Genomic DNA, 20,849 nt, shown 5'->3' with positions numbered 1-20,849 from the left:
CACCATTCCCGTGCAGTCACAGCCTGGTTTGACGCCCATCCAAGGATGTTGTCCCATTTACTTGCCCCTTACTCCCCTTTCCTCAACCCCATTAAGGAGTTTTTCTCAGCCTGGAGATGGAAGGTTTTTGACCATCGTCCACATGACCAAATGTCCCTCCTGGATGCAATGGATGCTGGATGCCAAGACATCACAGCGGAACACTGCCAGGGGTTTATTGAATTTCTGCAGCAAAAGAAACAAAATGCATGCATTTACTAAACCCAACAAAACAAAAATGTAGAGAGGCTTCAAAAGAAACTACAGTGCAAAACACACTTGTATAAGGGCAGACCTGACACATAAAATAATGCAGTTTCTGTAATTTCAGCTGATGACAGTGTTTTTTTGTCATTGTGTTATGATTGACTAAATGTTCCTGTTGGAAGAGAACATGTGTTAGTGTTTTGAATAATTATTTGATTTTAAAACATGTTTGTAGTGTTTTGTTAGACAGTGTATTGTGTTAGTTTATTATTGCATTTTGAAAATTAGTTTTGGGGTTAATAGATTTGTTATTTATACATAAATACAACTATACTACAATAAACACTTCAAATAAATAAATAACTGAAATCATATTATTGATGCTACTATCTGTAAAAAAAAAAAAAAAAAAAAAAAAAAATCCCAATGGGGAAATACATCAATATCCATATAATTCTCTTCTTCCTTTCCTGTAACCTCAGGTGTTATGAGTAAGGAATTGGACTGCTGTTAGTACTGGGCAACCACTGTTTCTTCTGCTGATGTTTTTGTTTTCTTTTTGAATTTGATGTCTTTGCATTTGTATTTTGATTTTATAACAAGTGTTGTGATTTTGTACTGTTTTGCATTGTTGGTCACTTGTTTTGAATACTTTACAGTTAGTCTGTACTATCGTTATCATCTTTATTGTTATTTATTTTTATGGGTTGTAAAAGTATTATTTGGGTACAGGTGGTTTAAATCAAGAATTTAAGGTCAAGGTGTGAATGTATTTGTCAGGAGGGTTTATTTTGTGTGGCCTTTCATCACTTGGAAAAAGTATTTAAGAAGTATTTGGTCCTGACTCTTATCTTAGACTTACCACTGACCTTGGTCAAATTTTTTATAATATTTTTTATAGGTTTAAATTTTTTAATACTTTGTTTTCTGGCTTCCAGTTTATTTAAACTACTGAACAGGGATAAACCTATTCTCCTACTCATAGTAAAGTGGGATTGTTGTAGTCATACACTTAAACATTCCATAATATCCCTCGGTTACATGCATATGATAATTCATACTCAGAAAATAGAACTAAAATTACATTCATTATAATATGATTAGCTAAAATTTAAAATTTCACCTTTTTCCAGTCATGTGATCTGTCACTGAGGGTTTCTTAGTAATGTGAAAAAATCTTGTCTTATCTCGTTCTTGTGAACCCAATCTCGTGTCACGTAAGTTAAGTGCAAACCTTCTTTCTCATGTGTTTGATAGAAAGGAATTCATATGTTTCATGTGACGTCACACAGTGGTGTGGCCACCATTTGTAGGATCGAATTGCAATCTACTGTGCTTTTTTTTTTTGTGATGTGACATACAGCCAATTATGGTGACCCATACTCAGAATTCATGCTCTGCATTTAACCCATCCAAAGTGCACACACACAGCAGTGAACACACACACACACACCATGAACACACACGGAGCAGTGGGCAGCCAATTATGCTGTGGCACCCGGGGAGCAGTTGGGGCTTCGGTGTCTTGCTCAAGACTGTCGTGGTCAGTCATGGTATTGCCAGCCCGAGTCTTGAACCCACAACCTTAGGGTTAGGAGTCAAACTATCTAACCATTAGGCCACAACTTCCCCAAATAACAGCAAAACACAATGGATTATTTAACAAAAGATGTATGGAATTTTTATTATTAAATAGATTGGTTTTTACATTGTAGTATTTTAGTTAGCAAGTTCATAATTAAACTGGCAAACGGTTTAAAAAATCTCAGTAAACTAAATATATAAGCTAGTTGCAGTGATTTTTACGATGACAATGTACTACAATCAAATTTATATGCATCAATATGTCTGAGATCATTTGCAGTAGCTGTGTCCTGCTTTTACAGTTGCTATGTAAGCAGACTTATATGTGCAGGTGCTCACCACTACCAAAACACATGTAACTGACTACAATAAAACAAAGAATCACAGTTGTGTTGCATCTTTAGTTGCTTCTTCACTTAGCATGTAGAGACATACAGGAATAACTGAATATTTATCTTAAATGTCCCACAAATGTCTTTTAATATATGTTGTGTAGTCATCCCAGAAATATATGTTGTGTAGTCATCCCAGAAGAAATGGCAGAAGTTCTTCACACACCTGTGAACACAGAGCAGTGGACATTATCTTTATTATACTTCCCTGACTGGACTAGCAAGGAGCAGTCGATGAGAAAATAAGTTCAGGTAAATGTCTACACTGACCATGATTATACTATGTAATATAATGTTTTCTGCAAAACAAATGGGGGGAATCTTAACTGAAGAGACAAACTGACCAACAGGAAGCTATGCATCTACTGAATGTGTATTTCTCAAGTATTTTATTGTGCCATTCACTGTTATTTTTCTGCACAGTGATGACTAGTGAAAAGTGTTTCTACTAATTTACTTAAAACTATTATTAACCCAGAATTCTGTCATCATTTACATTATTTACGTATTATTACATATTACATTTTCAAACCCCTGACTTTTGTTTTTCCGCAGAGCTCAAAAGAAGATATTTTGAAGAATGCTGGTAATTAAAACCAAAGGCTTTGTCACATGTGGACGACATAAAGGGAGTAAATGATTTACATTTTTTTGTGTAAACTGTCTCTTTAATTAGAATGATACACACTTTAAATTTCAATCATACTCGACACAGGCACTTAATGTGCTAGAATTAAATGGGTAAATAATAATAAGTAAATAGTAAATAGTCTTTCAAACAATATGTGCTTTAAAACAATATATTCAATTTCATTCAGTTTGGTGCATTCAGTTAGACTGTTAGTTATAGATACTTGTGCATTTTTTGCTCTTTACAGGTGCAGAAATGAAAGCTCCCAAGCAAAGAACTCACTGGACTAAGATGTGGAAAGACATGCTGCACAATGAACAACAACCAAGAACAGTATTCACTGATTACCTTTAAAAATGAGTCACAGTAACAGTTAGGTAATAATTATTTTAATTATTTTACCAAGTACAAAATGTTTAATTCCAAAACTTTGCCATTTACTAATGTGTTTTTCAAAACACCTTTTACATTTTTAATGTTTTAACCTTTATTTATTAAATGTTACAGTCCAAGCGTGCATATAAATGCCTCATTCATTCAAGTAAATGCATGGGTAATTTTACAAAATGTTTTAAATATTTTTTCTACACTTATTGTATAACTGCTGTTTTCTGCTGTAATTGTAAATAAATTGTTTTGTAAATCATTTTTCCTCATGCCAGCTTGGTCAAGCTAGTTATTTAATTAAAATTGCTTTCATAATGAGATGTTTATAGATTTGTTACGTCATGTTATTTATGTGTTATAATCTAATTAAAATGAAAGTAAAACATTTTGTATAGGTAACGTTATCAATTTTAAATGAAATATTAATGAACAGTACAGTAGATATAGAAATGAAACTGGGCTAAGTCTAGAGTCCGGCTTGGATCCGGCAGTGTCGGCAAGTTACGACTGTCCCATCTGGTCCGGTTGATTCGGCCCAAAATTTTTAATGTGAGTACACAGGCATGGGTGTGACAGATGGATCTGGGCCGATGGACAAGTGTCTAGCAGGTGAAAATTTCACTGAAATTGGCTCGAGTGTACGGAGAGGGATTGTGTATGAGGTAGATGTAAATAGCCTAGTGTCAGCAAACGTCAAATTGGTTTTCACTAGACTTTAGTGGAGTCAGCAGTTTGCTTGACCATAAATAAGGATCTAATACTAAAGTATAATTTTTTTTAAATACTATTCTTTTTCGTTGTAAGTGAAGTGTTATTTTGGTTTCCAATCAGTGAGGAGAGGCTACCCAAGGTCCTAAAGATGGCGGCTGCAACAAAAAAGTCACGTGACTGAAACCCATGAATACAGTACATTGCAATATTGTTTATTGTTTGTATTCTAGGATATAGTTTAATTTTGGTTAGATTTGTTTTATTTTTATTCCTTGCTCCCTCCTGAAACTGTGTTTCTCCCTGTTTTTTGGTAAATAAAGTACTACTTTATAGATTAAAATGGGTTTATTTGCTTAAAGCAAGGGTGTCCAATCCAGCTCCTGTAGGAGTTCAGCTCCAGCCCTAAGTAAACACACCTAATAGAAACTTCAAAGCAGGAGTGTTGGGTAAGCTGATACTATATTCTGTAGGATGCTGGCCTTTCAGGAGCAGGACTGGACACCCCTGGCTCTGGAATGAGAATAGGGACTCAATGGATCTTCTTCTCTTTGCTTGTTTTGAGTTGGTTTTAACCTAAAGCTATTCATAACAAGTCCCTTTATGCTTATTGTATGTACACAAACAAACTAAAACAAATAAAATTAAAATATTTAAGATTTAGTATTCAAAATAGGGAATAGGGAATGGGAATGAAAAAACTATTCCTTTTTTATTGCATTGTCTGACAAGTTTGAATGCCAGTAAAGCTAAGCTAATAAATGTTATGTAAATGCACACATTCTTTCCCATATAAGTAAAACCATAAGATTTAGTTATTTAATAGTTGTCTAAATACAAAATAAATACACAATTAAAAAATAACACAATTTATACTAAAAACAGTACCAACATACGTTAAACCAAAAAATAAATCTAAACACAAAAACATATGCATCATACTTTTAATCAATAAATATATCTAAACAGATGCATTTACAAATATAGCTGCTATCAGCAATAGGGGGCCAAGCCCCGAAGGTGCAGCAAGCATAGCAACCACTGATACTGCAAGCACAGCATGTACAGCAAGCAAAACAATCACAGCAAACTCATCAAAGTACATCATCACACTTAACAGTCAAAAGCTTTACAATGTGCATCTCAAAAGCACAAAACAGTTAAGATATTGTATATAAAAGCACTGCATGTTATGTACCACATGGGATTCAAACCAACGACCTAAAAGGTTCAGGACCAGTGGCTTAACAGAGAGCGCTACTCAGTTGACACACATTCAATAGCACACGTAAGCATTACTTAACGTTGTCCAGATGAGCATGTTAAGCTACCTAAATGCTAATTTAGCTTACGGTTTACCTGATAGCTGAAGAGCTACATTAGAAAGAATGGCAACCAATTTGCATGCTAAGCTAACTAACATAAGTTGACAAGCACAGGCATGATCAACTTCTTTGAGGTAATTCTTGGGAACAGAAGCAAATATTAAAAATCCGTTAAGTCATTTCTGTGCGGCTCGGTCCAAAGATCATCTCAGGTTAACCTCTGGGACATGCTTTGCAGATATGTCAAATTGTTCAAAAGATATTGCCACTTATGACAAATTTTAAAATGGCAGGCAAGCGGTTGATCAGGTCCTGGCACAATTGGTATCACCTGATTCAGCATGACCCAAGGAATCCATAAACATCAAGGTCATTATTTTATGACAAACAGTTCTAAGAAAAAAATTTATATTTTTTTTTTCTCATGACACAGGTGGCTCTGTTCCCAACTTGGGAATGTAACCCTCAGATCATGGTGCTGATGAAGTATAGAAAGTTTTGTTTCAATTGATCAAAGTTTGGCCAAGATACAGAATCTGGACCAATTTTGGGACAACATCGTTAAGTTTACAACACTTGTTTTGCAACTTTTGAACCAAGATCAATATCAAAATTCTGCTCACTGATTTCTGTGCGGATCGGTCCAAAGATCCTCTGTGCCAATTTTCATAAGATTTGGACAAATTTTGACCAAGGAGTAGTGAAAGAACAGAATACTGTACTTTTCAAAATGGCCACTACTGTAATAGGCAGAGTCTCAATGTAAGTTATTGAATGTGATGAGGAGAGCATGAGGAGAGTAATCATTTTTGTAGAATAAATGGTTCAAAAGTTATAACCTTTTGAAAAGAATATTTGAACTGATGGTGGCACTACAGAGTTGGTCCTATGGACCTCAAAGTTGGTCAGATCAATATTCATGATCATCACTACAAGTGTGCCATTTCTTATGGTTCATAGGTCATAGGGCTGCCATAGACACCCCTTCAGTGCTTTGCCCCTAATAATAAAACCACGACAAGCTATATAGACTGCACATAATTAGGACTTTAGGTTAGTTTGCACCAAATGCAAAAAAAAAGAAAAAAGAAAAAACCAACAATGAGAATCACATATTAAACATTTGAACATGTTTGGTGTTCTAATATGATTCAAAAGAATGTATTTTAACATCAGTAAGAGGTTTTTGAACAGGTCTCCAATAGAAACAACAAGGATTTTACAACGACGTAAAAGTAACAGACTGATTTCACTTCTATAAAAATAAAAATAAAATAAAATAATAAATAGACAAATGATGGCAAGTGAAAGTAACGGTAGTCTTAGATACATTATTTGAATTCTTATGTCAAGACCAGATTTGAAAACAGCTGTGTTTGTGTTCTGGTGTATACTCTTTCAGTGTTAGGTTAGAGATGCACAGCTGAGGCACTAGGGGCAGTCAAGGGCTCAGTCTGTAGGGGGCACCTCAGAATAGTGTCCTGCAGCAGAACAGCATTGGTCTCTTTCCACTCCCTGAATTTACTTGCAGTGAGAGTGGAGTCAGCCACTACCTGCTCCAAAGTCAGTAGATCTGCTTCTTTAGCCTAAATGAAACAAAGATAATTTTTATTTAAAATTTGTGGTTATCAGTTGGTTGCATGATATAATAAAGTGTATTTATACCAAATTATGAACACAAAATTGCTGAAATGAAAGTAATATTCACTTTATATTATATAATATTTACTATTACAAAATGACAAAAAATTTGTTTTATTCATTCAACTGTGTTGGATTTTGGAATTGACAGTCAATAATATCAAATTTCAAATAATATCTTATCAATTTGCAGCTACCACTAAAATCATAGAAAGACAGTAGAGATAAGGTGTAGGTTTAATACTGTAAAGATCTTTGCTTTAAAGAAATCTATTGTATAAATTGATATCTAAATGATGTCACTTGACTTGACTGAAGTACTGAACTGCAGAGCTTCTGAACATATCTACCTCACTATGATCAGATGCGTGTTTTCTCAAAGCTGTCATCTTTGTTGAGTTTATTAGGATGGCTACTGAAATTATATTTAAACGTATTATTATTTTTCTGAGACTAAAATTTTTATACGCTACTCATCCTAGAGCTTTCAAGCTAGAATCAACAAACTCAGGTCAGATCTTCAGACTGGTCTGACTCAGGTTGCTGCATCTTTTCTAACTTATCAGACTTATGGATTTCCCAAAAATGACAATCAAAACTGGGTAAAACCCCATAGATTTACATTGACGGAATTGATCAAATGAGCCAAGACTATTCAAACTCCAACTGTCAAAATTCAAATATAAACACACTGAAGCCCATTAGACTCAATCAAAGTCCCTTTAACACTGTGTCTACACTGGACACGAGTGGCGCGGTGTGGTGCGACAAAATACTATAGAATACTATAGAACTCATTATAATCAGTGATGCTGTCTACACTACATCAGTGACGCGACAAATCCCCGACAGAAAACTGTTGCTGCATTCTATTTATGACGTATTGACACAAATTTCAAATGTTTTTCAACGGTCACTTTGTTGCGTCCAGTGTAGACAGACTTTAGCTGTTGCGGCAGACATCTTTGAAATGCCTCTCGGGCATTCAAGCGCAGCTCCTATCTCTTTGAATGGGGTAACATCAAATTCTCCAAAACTGTTCGCCAAGCTTAAGATTAAATTTCATATTTGAATTCGGCAATGAAATCTGTCTCATAAATGGTTTTTTTTTGTTGTTTTTTTTTTGCTCCAATAGCGTTAAAATGCGCCAGTGAGCTCATGTCTCATAATGCTGACTGTTTCTATATCAACTGGGGCTTATAACGGCAGCTGCAGTGACACGCTGACTTTACCGATTAGCGATTGGCTCTTTTACTCAGAAGGCGGGGCTTTTTTCAATAGAGTGGCAATAATGAGCATTGCATATTCCCCCCATTTAAACCTATTCGAGTAACACATCTTGGGTATTCTATATGCTGCGTCCCAATTCGCATACTATCCGTCCTAAATATTATTCGAAATTAGAATTAGTATGTCCCAGATCGTAGTATGTTGAAATGAATATTCCAAAGGTATCTGGATGGTTTACTACTTCCAGTAGAAATTCAGGTCTGTGCACACTCTAATGGCTAATATTGCCCACAACACATTGCACAGTGGACAAGGATTCAATTAGAACTACAAACATGCATGAAAAGTGTTAAAAAACTACAAACATGGCAGATATGTGAGACCAACAGACAGGTAGAGAAAGGGGTTTGAGTGATAAATAATATCTAACGTGTTGAAAAAATATTTATTTAATGTTATCCACGTTATATTTCATCTGCAGCAACACTGTAAACTTTATAATGATACGTTTGGCCATTAACTTTTAAATGCATCATTATGCAAACATATGACCAGAGTTCTCTGCATGATAAATCCGTGACTGGCAGATCAACGTGCCTCTTCATTTCTCCTAAATACGGTAGGAAATTAAATTAAACAAAATATGGATAAATGTTAACTTTGACAAGATGATTGACAGTGCAGTTTAAATGGCGACAGGATGTACGTAGCTAAGCAACAGAGCATCTGTTACAGACGCAGTTATGACGAAGCAGTATGTCCCAAATCTTGCCTACTATTCTGCTACATACTCAGAAGTATGTACTTTTCCTTCACAAAAAGAGTGCATACTTTTAGGGCATAATACAAGTAGGCAAATTGGGATGCAGTGATAGTCTTTGAGTCAAATTAAGCTGCCATTCTATCTAATATTTCTTAAACCGTGTCCACACTGGATACGAGTGGCGCAGCACAATCTAAATATGACAATTTCTCTCTATCTATCTATCTATCTATCTATCTATCTATCTATCTATCTATAAAAATGAACACGTTGCTAACTATCTTAGCCGCTAGCTGTCGATTAGATTAAACTAGTAGTTGTGTAGATAACTTGATATGTAGAATTTGAATCCCTTGTAATGCTTGCTTGTTGGAGCAGGGGACCAGGCATCAACAATACGATGGACTTTGCTGACATAGACAAGATCCGAAACACTAAAGGTTAACACACATGAAATTAAATATAATAGCAAACAAGAATGATTAGACACACACACCTGAATTAAATGCCGAAATCAAATATGTAACTATGACAGCAAAGTCCATGTGATGTGAGAGTGCGACAGCTCCTTAGCTTGTGAATCAGTATATTGTGTACACGAATCCTGGCACTGGTAAGGATCCTGATCACTCAGTTTTTTTGGTGATATGACTATGTACAATGTCAACATACATCATTGTAGAACATCACCGCTGGTATTAATCAACAACAGGCAACAAAACTTCTTGATGTGGCACTGATGCAGGACATGGCATTAATGTGTGTACAGTGTAGAACGTGTGACCACACATTTAAAAGACTTCTTTGATGCAAACAAAAAACAGAAATGACAGAAATGATAGCTGCTATCCTCACAAAATAGAAGAGTAGAATAATTTCATCAAACAACCCCCTCTTACCACCCCTAATAAGAGGATTATTAAAAAAGAACCACTTTAATAACAAACACCCCCTCCCTGTCCACTATACTATTGGCAATAAGTGGGTGCTCCCTCTCTTTTGGTTCCTTGGATTGAGCTCTCGTATGGTTTTCTAGATTGGGCTGCCACCACTGTATCAGAAGGTAGTAAGTTAGGCGGTCCACCCAAAGCAGCCTTTTCAGAGATGGTAACAGTCTGAGGATAATTTCCCTTTGATGAGCTGCTCTTTGGTTTGGGATATTTCCTTTATAATTAGAGGTTTTTAAGTAGACGGTCCACCTATGGCTATAGGTCCAGTTTCTTTTTAGGTTTTGTCAAAGCTGAGGCTTTTTCCTCTGATAAGTTCTCCCCCATGAGTTGTGTGCTCTTTCCCTTCCTAATATTTCTGGTAGGAGGGTTGGGCTGCCTCCCCGCTTTCTAGGGCTTTAAGTAGGCCATCCCCCTGAGGTTCTTTTTTGATATGTTAGGCAACCTCTTCTGATTTCAGGGTATTTTCAAGGAGGCAGTCCCCCGCAATCCCACATGCTTTTGGCTATCTACCCTGCATTAGGGTTTTAAGTAGATGGCCCATTGCCTTTAGGAACATAGCTGTTTGAGGACAGTTGAGTTCCCAATTTGGCCGATTGGGATGTCACACCTTAAATATTAGTGTTGGTTGGGTTCCCCATGTCCCCAAAGTTATTTTAGCTGTCCGGGTGACACTGGCGTGCCCCCCCCCCCTTTAATCTGTGTATGTTTGCCACTATTTTTGGTGCTCTCTCACCAGGTGGACAGGCAATTCACCGTAATGGCATAGTGGGTATTTCTTTCCCTATAGTGTCCACTAGAGGACGCAGTGCAAGTTCCCTTGAAGGGGAACCCTCTTATACTTCGGGTGTGCCGTTAATGATGTCAGGGGCTGTGCAGTCAAATGTATTGGAGTGTTTTTACATGTGCTTCAGACACCAGTCATGCTGATGACAATCCACATAGTGTCCACTAGAGGATGCAGTGTCTCGTTCCCTCTCGGGAAACCATGGTTACATGCGAAGCAAAGTATGGGGACCCATACTCAGAATTTGTGCTCTGCAAGTGAAAGTGAAAGTGACGTGACATACAGCAAAGTATGGGGACCCATACTCAGAATTTGTGCTCTGCTTTTAAACCAACCAAAGTGCACACACTGAGCAGTGAACACACACACGCCATGAACACATACCCAGAGCAGTGGGCAGCCATTTATGCTGCGGCACCCGGGGAGCAGTTAGGGGATTCAGTGCCTTGCTCAAGGGGACCTCAGTCGTGGTATTGAGGGTGGAGAGTGCACTGTACATGCACTCCCCCCACCTACAATTCCTGCTGGCCCGAGACTCAAACTCACAACCCTTGGATTGCGAGTCCGACTCTGTAACCATTAGGCCACGAAATATGGTAATATTCAAAATAATAGTGCTTTGATATCTAAGTGTAAACTGTGAAGAATTAACAAAACAACAGAATAGTCATGACATTCAGCATCTTGTGTAAGAAACAAGACATGCTGATAGATATTGGCTACTAATTTGTGACAATGCTAGTGGGTATATTTTTAATCAGCAGTACTAGTGAGAAGTGTTGGGGGTAACACATTACAAGTAACGCGAGTTCAGATTACTTTTTTCAAGTAACTAGTAAAGTAACGCATTACTTTTTAAGTTACTTTTTCAAATAAGTAACTTTTTTTCCCCCATTTACTGATTGAAAGCTCTCCTGTCCCCATGTTGTGAGAAATCAGGAGTAAGATATTACTTTAGTTCTAGAATAAAATGTGAACATGCATTAATTCATCTCACTCACACACACACACACAAACACACACACAAACACACACACACACACACACAAATAAATAAAAAAATAAAAATAAAAATCTGATTTAGTTTTCTCAAAATTAATAAAAAAAATTAAAAGCAACTCAGAATATGACTCAAAGCTGCAATAATTAAATATGTTAAAAAATACAAATATCCTTTATATATTTAATCCTATTTTATTAACCAATTTGCTTCTAAGCTTCGATGGTCCAATTCAACCATATTAATAAACAGAAATTAAACAAGATAAAATAACATTTCTTCTACTTTTTTATTGCTTTAGAGTGTTGATCTTCTTCTGTACAGTAGGGATGTAACAATTCACTCAATTCACGATTCGATTCGATTCACGATTTTGATTTCATGATTCGATTCGATTCACAATTTTTATTTTTATTTTTAAACAAAATGATATTTAAGATAAATTATGTGTCCTTTTATTATTGCTTGGACATAATGCTGTACATTTCTTTGTGAAATTATAATATAACTATAATATACTAATATACAGTAGCACTTGCATATTATTGCTCTTTTGTTGGTTTTGTTTGCTTCTATAAAAGCATCTGCTAAATGACAAAATTGAAATAGTATGTAAATGTAAATAACAAAATTAAATTGACATTTTAAAACAAGCCCCAAATCAAATAAATAAGTAACACAAATCAAATAAATCTCTTCATATAAACAAAATAAGGCTTTGTCTGTGTGCTTTCCATTTAAATTAGAGGCAACCACTGCATTATAATCATGATCCAAACAAAGATGCTGCATACATTCAACATGAGCAGTTTTTAATTTAAATTAGATTGTATAATTTAAAAATTTGGAAGCAAAAACAGAATGGTTTGACTTCAGTTTTGTGAAACTATAAAGTAATGCAAAAGTAACGTAACGCATCACTTTTAACAAAAAGTAACTAAGTAATGTAATTAGTTACTTTTTTTGGAAAGCAATATTGTAATGCATTACTTTCAAAAGTAACTTTCCTCAACACTGCTTGTGTTTGCATTTGGTTTTCATGATATGATAAATAAATGCTGAGGGATAAAATTGTAAGACTATTTATTTTTTCATATGTTAGAAAAGGTTCATCTGAATGTCTAACCTTTAGAGTGCTGTTGAGAGTTCTGATGAGATGTATCTTCTCATTGATTGTCTGGTTTTTGGAACGCTTTATAAATGAGGCTCGTAATTCCCATTTTGATGATGGCTTCCGCTCACCCATTGGAGACAAACTCGCTCTTTTCAAATGTAAGTACAATCTTTCCATATCATCATCAGTTCCTTCCTGTCCATCTAGAACTATTAAAACAATTATAAATTTTATAGCAAGACTGATGTTTAACCTAAGCAATCAAACTTCTTAAAAAAGTTTTGATAAATTGATAGACCTACAAAAAACACTTCTAATATGCTCCAAATTGATCAGCAGTCATGTCACTGGCTGAACAATGTACATAATGTACACAATGAAACTCTAGCATAAATCTGATGGTAAAAATGGTCCCCCAATTTGCTTACTTTCAGGTCTGGTGTCAGTTGAGATCAGCTGTGTTTCTGGTTCCTCTGGTTCTGTGGATATTGTCATAGGTGATGTGTTAGATGAGCATCCAAGGGGGTCTTGATATGGAGCTGTGGCTTCACTATGTTGTGAGGTTTCCTTTATTGTGGCGCTCATTTTATGGACCACAGCAGAGCAGACCACAGTTTCACCAGCAGTAGGGGTTGCCTGAGAAACAAGGTCTAGCCAAGACCGTCTATGCTTGGCCAGAGATGAGACAGAGCTGTGGGATGTCATTGTACTGACAGGGGAGGAGAGGGTTCCAGTGGCTTCACTAGGAACAGGGGAGGAATATGGAGGAGGAAGGCTTCCCTAAATGGAGAAAATACCACTGAGTGAGGGAGGGATAATGACATAGTATAATATATCTATACTAGTGGCAAAATTCTAGTGGCAAAGTCTAGTGGCAAAGTCTAGTGGCAAAATTACAAAATTTCAAAATATTTAAGATAACTAGAAATTTACAGGCAGGTGAGTTTGCAAAACCTTTGATGAATTACACCATTAACCACACAGACTTAAGATAACTAGAAATTTACAGGCAGGTGAGTTTGATCAAGGTTGAAGCTTGACCCTTTGTTTTATAAAGCCCCCTTTTTATTCTCAAAATAGTTATGAATTACACCATTAACCTCACTGACAGCTACCATGCTCTATGAAATGACAGACTACTAGAAAAAAAAAAAAAAAAACACAAAAACCGATTTTTCTGTACTAAACATGTTCTCAAAATGATGTTGTGCGTCCTGAAAATGTAAAGGAGTCAGTTCAGTGATAGAACACAGTTGTCACTCTCTTTTACAACCAAGCTGTGTGTAAACAGTCATATTTACCACTTTAAACACAACTGACAATCATATAGACCCCTTAATCGCCTACATCACTGTGATGTCACCGCTCTAGCTGGAGGCAAAACATAAGGAAGAACTCATAGCAGGCGCACTAAAAGTTTGAGGTTTTGACTTTAAAATGTCGTCGTCTTGTGTTTTTGGCTGCCAGTATAGAAGGAACAGCACTTTTGGTTCAAAACTAGTTTCACCGGATCCCGGCCGACATTCCTTCACAGAAATCAAGAAGACAATTGTGGTTGAATGCAATACGGCGTACAGACTAGACAGAGACGATCATAAATAATGCTCGTGTTTACAGTGCACACTTCATATTAGGTAAAATAATCTATGCATATGTACTGGTGTGTTGGTTTTATCTAGTACAAATCAGCAAGTTTATGTTTTATAGGTGAAAAGTCGCCAACCTTCAGCGCACTAGCTAGCTTAAATGTTAAACAAACATACAGCGATAGATGTGTGTGCCGTCCTTTGAATGGTCTCTTAAAATAATCCACATTGCTAATCATAGTTAGCCCAAGCGATAGGTTACATTAGACAATAAGCCTTGACAAAATTCCCCAAACCACCCGAAAGTAATGTTGTCTAGGAAATTATCCAAAACCTGGTTAAAATGTTTCCAATGAGAACAAGATACAAGAACTACACCAGGCTTAGCTAAAAATAAATAAATAAATAAATTAGGCCTACTGTTGAATGTTTATCCGTAACACACTCGTCATTATATTTTGGTCAGATAACCAGTTTGGTCAGTGAACTGAGTGATCAACTGAAATTAATTGATAACTGTATAGGTCTAACTCCCAATGACGGAAAGTCTTGGCCTGAACACATCTGCAGGTCAATATTCCACTAATAATCATAGCGCCACCTGCTGGCAACAGGAAATTTTTTTATTAACGAAACTGCATTATTTTTTTTGTAATGGGCCCGCAGAGTCCAAGTGTTACCTGTACATATTCGGACAGTTCCGAACCTTCTTCTGCATCCATGTTTAATAAATCCCTCCTAAAACGTGCTAGTTTGCGCTTGTCAACATTGCGTCCGCGCCTCTTTTTGCCTCCAGCTAAGCCCCGCCCACCCGGAGACGTTGCAATGTTTACAAACTTTTAAGGGGTCTATTCTGCTGCTGTGTGAATGCAACCATTGTAAAAACAGTCAGAAACTTGAGGTTTGCAAATAATGTATGGACAGGCCTTTGGCAATTAGGACAAGGCCACATACACTATGCATCTGTGAACTTGCCTGGTGCACCGTGGCTGATGGACCAATGGCATTTGCTACAGCTTGGGTGTGGTGCTCAGAGTACGGTGGTGGAGGCATGTCAGTAGACTCCTCGTGATCACTGGCCTCACTGTAGCATTCTGTGCATTAGAAAAACAAAGATGCAAGAAATAAATCAAAATAGATGAATATTGTAAAGAATACTTGTAACACTAGTACACTAACTCACACAACTTACCAGCTGTATGAGCCTCTGTGGGTTCATACTGAATAGATGCCAGACCAAGTTTATTCAGCCATCTGAAATCACAAAACATCAGAACACGTAATCAACAATTAAACATAATGACTGTCAAAATGAATGCTTTTATACACTTGGTTTATTAATTAAATGTATTTATTTAAAGGGGTCATATGATGCTTTTTTAAAGATCATTATGTTGTGTATTTGGTGTAACAGAATATGCTGACATGCTTTAATGTTCAAAAAACATATTATTTTTCAAATACTGTACATTATTGTAGGTCCTCTATGCCCTGCCTCTCTCAAACGCGTCGTTCTCTATAAAGTCCCTCCTTTTGACAAGTGCAGTCTGCTCTGATTGGCCAACTGACCCAGTGCATTGTGATTGGCCGAACACCACAAGCACTTGTAAGAAATGTAACGCCCCTTTCCATAATCGCGAGCTTCATCTTTCAAAATAAATGTAAAGAATAATGTCCTTAGTTTAACCATCAGTTCAAGCCCGAAAGTTGAACAGAGTCGTGAAATGCTCTGTCATCAGAAGAGACTTGGAGTTGAGCCACTTACACTACATATTTGTGAGACATCCACACAAATGGCAAAATCCAGTAATTACACATATTATTTCTTAAAAGCAACTGAATGCATTAACAATCTATATCAACAGTTTATACAAACCACTACTATGACAACTGTAAATACAACTATGGATATTGCTAAACAGATTATATGTTTTTTTGCTTTGTCAGAGTGAGATGTCAATTGACTTACAAGTTCATGTCCTCATTGCTGTCTGCTGCAAAGTAAAACATCATGACTTTGTGGTGGCAAGCTTTGATCGCACTGTGAGAAACAAAAAGAGTGTGAAGGGTTGTTCAGTTGAAACATATTTGTAATTATCATGATGATGAGTATATTCCGCTTCAAGGCCCTTACATTTGGAAAACAAACAACTTTGTACTTTGTAAAGAAAGAATTAACAGGTATGAAAATGACACTTACTATTTTTTCTTACATTCCATCGCCCGGTCAATTACAAAATCAGTCAAATTTATAAAGCCTTCTGCTTTTTCAGCCTGGAAAAACACAAAAACACAAAACAAAAGTTGTACATACTGTGTATATATATATATATATATATATATATATAATATATATATATATATATATATATATATATACACATATTTATATATGATGCTGTGCTAACCATTATAAATTATATTCAATAATAGGGAAAACAGTGTGAAAAGAGGAAGACACATAGAATGAAATGGAATTCAGAATTCAGATGACTCACCATTTGATTTGTGTACCAGTACAGAGATGTTCTCTTTAGCACGAACCAATACTTTTTCCACTTAATTCCCAGAAATCCCTTCCCCTCTTTCTTCCTATAAAGCCAGCCCTGATGGTCCACTGGGTCCAAATCTTTCACTGAAACTCTCCTTCTGCTCATTCTTGGACTTCCTATTAGAACAAATGTACAAATGCAACAATAAAACAGAAAAGATGAAACATTTGACCACACCTTGTGTAATGTGATACAAACCTCTACAATTCTTCTTCTTTGACTTCTGCCTGAGGGACACCTGAAGATAAATACATGAAATATGCTGGTATTGTCATGATCACACCAATTCTCGTTAATATGATTTTACACTTTCACAATGCAGACAAAAATAACTTAATGTACAATAGGATCACAAGACATACCGGATTGTACTCATCAGAAGCCATACGTGGAGCCAGGGAAATGGGAAAGGAGGCCTAGTAAGAAACCAGAGCAGACATAGTCAAAGTTATTATTAGGGCCTGTTTCAGTCAGGTCCCTTGATAGCACTTTATTTTACAGTCCTGTTCTGCATTGTGCATATTATGTACTTATTACCAGTAATTGTAATTAAAGTTATTGTAATTAACCCTGAACCTAATCCTTAATCCTGACCTTAAAGGGTTAGTTCACCTTTAAGGTCAGGATTAGGTCACTATTGGCGCTTTTCCACTGCATGGTACAGCACGGTACGGGACGTCATGGCAAGGTTCACTTTTGGGGGGTTTCCCACTGTGTACAGTACCTGGTACTTTTTTCAGTACCACCCTGCTGAGGTTCCAAGTGAGCTATACCGTTACCAAAATGTGACGTGTAAACCCTGCTGATCACCGATTTGCCAGAGAGAATCGCCACTACCTGCGTCATTGAACACGAAACACTAGACCCGCTAGATTAAATCAGCTCAGCCAGCGAGGATTGAACACAACTTTTTTTGAATGAACGCAACAGTTTCGAATGAGCGCAACTTTTTTTAAACAACAAAATAATGGCTGTTTTGTGGTCTGAGGAAGTACAGACATTCCTCTCGTTGATAGCCAAGGAGTAGATCCAGTAGGAGCTTGATGGGACGATACGGAATGAAAATGTTTTTCAGGAGGTCGAGGCAGTAGAGGCAGCGCAACTATAACAGCATGTCTAGAATCCCTCCCACTCTAAAGCAGTACTAAACTGCAGTTGAAACGCAAGCTAAGCTGAGCTGAGCCATACCGTGCCGAGCCGAGCCGAGGCATACCATGCAGTGGAAAAGTGCCATATGAAGTCAAAATGGACATGGCAAGGACCTCTCATCTCCAGCAACTTGTCATTCACATGAGATCACAGTAATAACAAACAACACTTATCAAAATATCCAGTCCATTCCTGATGGACAAAATCAAGTCCAGCCCCAAATTGTTTGCTAATTCAAGAAGCTGCATTTCTCAGACATACATCATGATAGGGAAAAAAATCTAACTCAACTTCTGTTGCACGCTGTTTTAAACCTAAGTTAAGTCTAAGTAGTTACCTTACTCAGTACATTCATAGGTAAGTCCACTGTACAGTAAGTGCACATTCTGTGAAATAACGAGCAGTTGGGCCACTGCTATATTTTTTTAGATATACAGTATATTCATAAAGCACACTGCTGTAGTGTTTGGACCAATCAGACACACAATTCTTCATTATATTTAATGAATAATCCAGCAAACCCCCTCATCCAAAAAAGCAAACCATTTGTTAGAGTTATGTGGACAACCCCCGAAGAGCAACTAACACCCCAAAACGACAGAACAGGCCTCTGGTTATCATACCAAGCAATGACAAATCTTCTGATAATGCTGGTTTTATTGCTCAAAGGAATGTGGAACTCTCACTCCATTTCCCCATAGGAAAGACACATATTCACAGAAAATCTTCATACATATCTCCAGGACATTGTGTGTATGATTATTACTGTCTTGTATAGTGTCTTTTGTATTGTATACCATTTTATGCATGCTTTATAATTGAACCCCCAGATAATGTTATTTGTATCATGCTTCAAATTAAATCAAATTGGTATCATGCATCAAATTAATCCTCATTCAATGCTCTACACATTGGTGTACATCACCTCCTCATATAATCCATTGTATTCTTGTTATATTGTAAAAATTCACCAACCGACCCAAAAAGCGGTATCCAGCGGCCTGGTCGAAGGTTTAATGCATATTTGGTCTTTTACTTGCGCTTCTGAATTTATCAGGATTTAGTTTCAATTTTAGTCTAGCTCCGTGTACAATCTGACTCCAATTTCACGTCATCATTAAATTTAGGCAATATTTCTAATCAAAAGCTGATCACAGATATCAATTGTTTATTAATTTAGATATTTGAGTACTCTGGAAATCCCATACTTTCTATTCTTCCTTCATTAGGGACCAGGTATCGCACAGGAATTGGATTCGGCTGATAGTGAACCCACAAACACAAACTCGTCAGTTCTGAACTTAGTTCTGAACTGAACTTAGTCAGAAATCAGAAGCCCCTAACTGTGTTCCCCATGGTTCATCCATTGGTGCTTCAGTATGATCTGTCCTGAACGCAGTTTGCGGAAATACCACTACACATTAATTTACTTGAAAAATGATTTCAGAAGAGATCAGAATAAATCAAATTTATGCCAATTACATAGTCAGTTCAAAGATATCAAACCAATACAAGACATCAAATTCTCAAAGATAAATCTAAGAGTAAAGGATGCATACCTACCTTCAGGAAAAAAACATAGTATAGAGTGTACGGACACACTCCATACTACGGGCTTTCTGGCTACAGAATCGCCCTGACTATTTTGCAACTTTCCCTTAAATACTACCAGAACAAAAGGGCCATAAACATTTATTCTCGGCCCCAAACAGATTACACCTGTATATGGGGGATGAGAAGCCTCTGTAGAAGCTATTCTCGCATTCAAATGGTCACACCTGGCTGGAGATTGCTAAACATTCTCACAGAACCCTAAAGGGGGACATACCCCCTCCTCAGCAGAACACAATTCTACAAAAGATTTCAGTCTTTTTCACAATACAAGTGACTACTGTGAAATTGAGACCATTTTACCAATCGCACAGAGACCTTTAAAATGATACAAACATGAAGGGGAAAAACAACAGGTTCACAAGATACATGATATGTGGAATATGCATATTCTTAATGAACTTTGAGTGAAACCTTTTGGGGAAAAGAGGGAGAGGCAGAGAGGGCAGGGGGAGAAGGGGGTCGTAAATGAGCAATGGAAGAGGTGTCTTTTGTTATATTTGAAGATTTCTAATCCAGATCAGATTTATTGTTTTATTGCATGGCATAAGGAAATAATTTCACTCCTTTCAATATTAATTCAGAGCACGAAGGGACACAAACTGCCAGCACACTCTAATATGCAAAATGCCCTGCTAGAAGACAGAGTCGTAAACTTTCCTCCAAAAGGTTAAGTTACCATTGACTAACTGACTACCTGGAGGTGTGACCTCCATAGAAGTTTCACCTGGTTTCACTGACTGCTTTTCATAGCTCCATTCCATGTTTCTCTAAAGGTTTCATTCATTCATTCTCATTTGCCCTTCCTGTATGTCTGATTGTATGTTTGTTTGTTTGTTTGTATAGAGTAGTAATGTGTTTGTGTTAAGTTAATAAAACTTTTGAGCACAAATTACATAAGTTTCTGATTCTGTCACTATATGTCCCTTTAACGATACAATCTTGTACATGCTCTGACGCACACTAGTACTGTATGAAAGTTTTTTTTCTGTGGCCACAAAAATGTAATTTCTTAGAGTTGATATGAAATTACACTGAATGTTCGTAGGACAAATAGATTAGTTGATGGTAATATTATATTCTGCTACAGTTACTACTGGCAGCTGATTTAAATAATTGTAATTATTTATAATTATTAATATACATTTCCCTCTTGAGCTAATTTGCTACACTGTAAAAAAAAAATAAAAAAATAA

General features: G+C 36.6%; 1 pseudogene; it reads right to left on the bottom strand.

Annotated features, from left to right (window-relative positions):
- Positions 1-4,875: 4,875 nt before the first annotated feature.
- Positions 4,876-20,849, bottom strand: part of LOC109077191 — a 66,733-nt pseudogene continuing 50,759 nt past the window's right edge.

The sequence above is a fragment of the Cyprinus carpio genome, chromosome A17, assembly GCF_018340385.1.
Source record: "Cyprinus carpio isolate SPL01 chromosome A17, ASM1834038v1, whole genome shotgun sequence".
Classification (NCBI taxonomy): domain Eukaryota; kingdom Metazoa; phylum Chordata; class Actinopteri; order Cypriniformes; family Cyprinidae; genus Cyprinus; species Cyprinus carpio.
The sequence above is the reverse complement of the archived record's forward strand: the minus strand, read 5'-3'. Positions and strand labels throughout refer to the sequence as shown.